Below are 5,175 nucleotides of genomic sequence, written 5' to 3'. Positions count from 1 at the left end.
AGATTTATTTTCGTTTTCTTCAGATGGATGTCGGAAAAGACTCTAAAGATTGCACTGGAACATCGAGAAGTCAAATCCAAAGGAAAATGTATTGAAGTAAAAAAGTGAACAGAAAATTTCAAAGGACAGCTTGGGGGGACAAAGCAAAGTGTTAAAATGGAATGTGCAGAAAGCTGGAATTGGAGAATAAAAAGGCAAGAACTTTAGGCCTCGTGTCACTATGTTGAAAAATGCTATGGGCACGGTATTGAATAACTCAGAAAGCATCAAAAGAAGATGGAGGGATTACACAGAGTCATTGTACTAGACAAAATTGATTGACACTTAAAAAATTCAGGAAGTACCATATGAACAGGAGCCAATGGTAATGAGAGAGGAAGTGGAAGCTGCAGTGAAGGCATTAACAAAAAATACGGCTCCAGGAATCAATGGGACACCAATTGACTTGTTTCAATCAACAGATGCAGCCTTGGATGCACTCACCAGTCTATGCCAGGAAATTTGGAGAACAGCTCTCTGGCCAATGGATTGGAAGAGGTCTATATTTGTTTCTATTTCCAAGAAGAGTGATCCAACTGTCTGTGTAAATTATCAAGCAATATCATTGATATCACATGCTAGCAAAATACTGCTGAAGATCATTAAGAAATGGCTGAAACAGTACATAGATAGGGACTTGCCAGAAGTCCAAGCAAGATTTAGAAGAGGCCATGGCATCAGAGATATCATTGCTAATGTCAGATGGATCCTGGCTGAAAATAAGGTATACCAGAAGAAATTCTATTTGTGCTTTATTGACTGTGTATAGGTGTTTGACTGTGTGGATCATGACAAGTTGTGCCTGACATTGAAAAGAATGGGAATCCCAGAGCACTTGGTTGTGTTTATGTGGAACCTATACCTGGACTAGGAGGCTGTTGTGCAAACAGATCAGGGGAGCACTGCATGGTTTGGAATTGGAAAGGGAGTGTGTCAGGGATGTATTCTCTCTCCATACCTATTAAATCTATACTCTGAGCAAATTATCAGAGAAGATGGACTCTATGAAAAGGAGTGCGGCATCAGGAAAGAGACTCATCAATAACCTGCATTATGCAGATGAAATAACCTTACTTGCTGAAAGTGAGGAGGATATGAAGCACTTGTGGCAGAAGATCAAGAAATGCAGCCTTCAGTATGGATTGTGTCTCAATATTAAGAAAATAAAGATTCTTACCACTGGACCAATACGCATGTCATGATGGATGAAGAGCATATTGAAACTATCAACAGCTTGTTCTTACTTGGATCCACAATTAACATCTTTGGTATGAGCAGTCAGGAAATAAGGAGATGCATTGCACCGGGAAAATCTGCAGTTAGAGACCTCTCCAAATTATTGAGAAGTAGGGATGTAGTTTGTGGACTCCAGTGAGTCTGATTCAGGCCATGGTCTTTCCAATTACTAGCTATGCATCCGAGACCTGGACAATGAATAAGGATGACAGAAAAATAATTGATGCCTTTGAGCTGTGGTGTTGGAGAAGAGCAATGAACATTCCATGGACAGCCAAGAAAATGAATAGGTATATAAAGAAATAGATATGTCTTGGAGAAAGTGTGGTCAGAGTGCTCTTTGGAAGCAAGAATGATGAGGCCTTTGTCTCATATACTTTGGACATGTTGCTAGGAGGTGCTATTCCTTGGAGAGGACATGATGTTGGGAAGGGTGAAGGATTGGCTAAGGAGAGGAAGACCCTCAACCAGGTGGATTGACACGGTGACTGCTGCAATGGGCTCTTGTGTGTCCAGAAGAGTGAGAATGGCCCAGGACAAGACTGGTTTCAAATTTTTTGTTCATTGGGTAGCTTTTGTTCAATTTTTGTTTATAGAGTCCATCTTCTCTGATAATTTGTCAATTTTATGGCCACTAACAACAACATTAACAACCTGCGTTATACAGATGACATAACCATGCACCCTGAAACTGAGGAGGACTTCTGAAGTTTGTTTCAGATCAAGGACTGCAGCCTTCAATATGGATTGCATATTGACATCAATAAATTGAATTCCTCATCTCTAAGACAATAAGTAGCATCATAATAAATGACAAAAAGATTGAAGTTGTTAACAGTTTCATCTGGCTCTAATTCAAAGTCAACACGCTTGACATCAGCAGTTAGGAAATTAAAAGATGAGTTGTATTGGGAAAACCTGCTGTCAAGGACCTCTCCAGAGTGCTGAAGAGCAGCAATCTAGTCAGTCTAGAGACTAAGGTGCTTTTATTCTCCTCCCCTACATAATTTTTGACTTATTAAAGTTTTATAAAATTATTTTAGTCTGTGTAATATTTTTAAAGTTATCTTTTTTATTATTTTAATATATACCCCTTGTTGTTGTTAAGTCCCTTCAAGTCAAGTATGACTCATAGCAACCCTAGGAACAAAAGATCTGAACCCTGTTCTACTCCAGCTTCTGATCTCTGGAAGGGGCTGAAAAATCTGCTCTTTTAATTGAATTCTGGGATCTGGAGAATGTAGAAGAAAACTTTGACAAGTATACCTCTTACTCAGTGTAGACCTCCTCCTCCTCCTCCTCCTTCTTCTTCTTCTTCTTCTTCTTCTTCTTCTCCTCCTCCTCCTCCTCCTCCTCCTCCTTCTTCTTCTTCTGTATTAACAGTAAGATTTATTGGGTTGTATCTTTAGTATAGTTGCTGGGGCTTGCTCATGGTGCTCTTGATGTACAAAGCCCAAGCATTCTGCCAATTCTTCTTTAGCAGTGAAACCAGAAAGCTTGCAGCCAGGTGGATGCTGTAAACAAGCTCATCACCTGTCATCTTCACACGGCCAACAGCCACTGCCACACACAGGACCTTTTTCATCTGGAATTTGATGGGGACTTCACCTCGTCTACTTTTGACACCATGCTCTCATTGTGGTTCCACAGAGAAGGGAACTTGCCAGCCTTATTTAGCCCTGGACCTAGGATTCTTGGGATCTGCTTGATCAAGGATTCAGAGGCCCAAAAAGGCATCAAACTTCTTGGCCAGATTTTTGACCAGTTTCTTATTCTTGTTGAATTTTTTCAGTGCTTTAACGTCCATGTGGGGGATAGCCACAGCCTTGGCTTCATCACAGGCCTGCTGATCCCCAAGAACACACACTGAGAACTTGGGGCATGGGGTGGACTTAAGCCTGACGGTCCCCGAGAAATGCTTGTCCTTCTGAGGGTCATAGTTCTTCACACTGATCTGCAGCTCCACTGTCTCCAAAAACTTTCTGCGTTTGTGCTGGTTCCTGTGCAGGACTTCCCGCACCACCTCGTAGAGGGTGTCGCGAGAGACTTTGCCATTCATGGTTCTTGGTGCTGCAGTGACCAGAAAAGAGCGTAGATCAGCTTCTTACCACTAGGCCACCAGAGCTCCCTATTCCCTCTAGGTTATGTTCTTCTGATTTTCATAAATTTTCAGTGCTTTCAAATAATGACTTATACCCAAGGTCTATCATTGGGAATACTAGTGCCATAAAAGCTTCTCTGGAAGGTGGAAGTTCTTGGCTGATATTATTTAACCTGAAATGGCACCACTTGGCACTGCATCAGGACAAGGGCAGATTCTGCAATCTCAGGGCAGTGCCCATCACAGCACCTCTGCAGATCGCTGTGAAAGCTTCATCTCTGTCTTTCTAACAGTCCCCTGTCACCTCTTCCAATGACCAATGCTTTAAAGGGACTCGCATGTTTCCCAGTAAATAAGAAACATTTTCTGTAAAGGAAACACAACTCACAGAAACAGATCTGCTAAAACATCTTCCAATTAACACTACTGAAAGAGTCCAGGTCTTCCAGAGATGGTAATCTGGCTCGCAAAACCACAAGAGTCCCAGAGCAAGGGGACCAGCATCCCTAAATGCAGATGCAAGTTCATTCCTCTGAGAAAGCAGCTTTGAAGTGTCAGTGTTTCTCATCTCTCTTCAGCTAGGATTCAAAAGTCTTGGGGTCCTGTTTCCCTCAGGGTTCCTTGATTCCCAGTTTGGATATTTCAGCTGTGCAAAAGATGACATAACAGTGTCAGACTCTTAAAGACAGGCTGCACACCTCAGCAGGGTTTGTGTTGTTACTCCTGCTGTTGCTGTTTAACTTCCACTTACCTGCTTGAGGACAATACACGTGGAAAGTGTTCAAGGTGCACTTGTTAATTAGCTAATTGACTTTCACATGATTGTTCTACCTCTGAATTCCAACCTAGGAAAAAGTTCCTTGGATTTTGTCCAACCTTCCATTAGCATCGCCCACCTCCACAGACTTCCTTGTAACAGGCAAGTACAGGTGCAGGTCGCAGGGACACTGCTACCTGATGAAGATGCCTTCCCAGAGGCACCTGCTCTGGCATCCATCCTGCCACAGGTGTGCACAGCCTCAGTGAGTCAGAGAAAGGCCACTCGTTAGCATCTCTGGAAATAAGCTTGACCTGTGGATTTCAGCTCTGGAATCTCCTTACAGATGATGACCCCATCATAGGTAAGTTGACTTACAGTCGTGCCAGGCCGGTGATGCCTGTGTCTCTCACGATGGGGGAGACACTGCCATTCTCAGCCACTCAGAGAGAGCGTCCAATGCCTCGTGTGGGAAAGCACCTGGACTAAGCCAAGTCTTTCATCCATTCAGCTGCACTGCATGCAGACCATGATGGAGGCTTTAGAACAGAGGCAAGAAAAGAAAGCAAAAGGCAAACCTCAAGAACCCTAATACTAACAATAACACTAATCCTAATGCTAACGCTAAAAACTAACCCTAACCATCACCCTCGCCATCTCCCTCACCAGCAACCTCACCCTAACCCTAACCCAAACCTTAACCTCATCTTAACTGTAACCCTAACCAGAACCCTAACGATAAGCCTAAACCAAAACCTAGCCCTAACCCAAACCCTAACCCTAACTCTAACGTTAACATTAAAATTCATCCTCACCCTTTCCCTCAACCTCAACCTCACACTAACCCTAACCCAATCATAACCCTGCCCCTAACCCTAAAACTAAACTTAACCCTAACCCTAAGGTAAAATGCTGTGAATTAAACTGTGTGCCCCAAGTCCTAACCCCCACACTGTGAACATGACCTTGCTTGGAAACAGGGTTTTGAAGCCATCTGAGTTAGTATGAAGTCATAATGGAGTGGATGAGACCTAATCCAATA

At 42.9% G+C, this 5,175-nt stretch overlaps 1 pseudogene; it reads right to left on the bottom strand.

The window, feature by feature from the left end:
* Positions 1 to 2,680: 2,680 nt before the first annotated feature.
* On the bottom strand, positions 2,681 to 3,334 carry LOC102871251 (annotated as a pseudogene).
* Positions 3,335 to 5,175: the final 1,841 nt, after the last annotated feature.

The sequence above is a fragment of the Elephantulus edwardii genome, unplaced genomic scaffold, assembly GCF_000299155.1.
Source record: "Elephantulus edwardii isolate Elephantulus edwardi_28Jun2011 unplaced genomic scaffold, EleEdw1.0 scaffold00133, whole genome shotgun sequence".
In the NCBI taxonomy this organism is placed as follows: Eukaryota; Metazoa; Chordata; class Mammalia; order Macroscelidea; family Macroscelididae; genus Elephantulus; species Elephantulus edwardii.
Note: the sequence above shows the minus strand (reverse complement) of the source record. Positions and strands in the feature narration are given on the sequence as shown.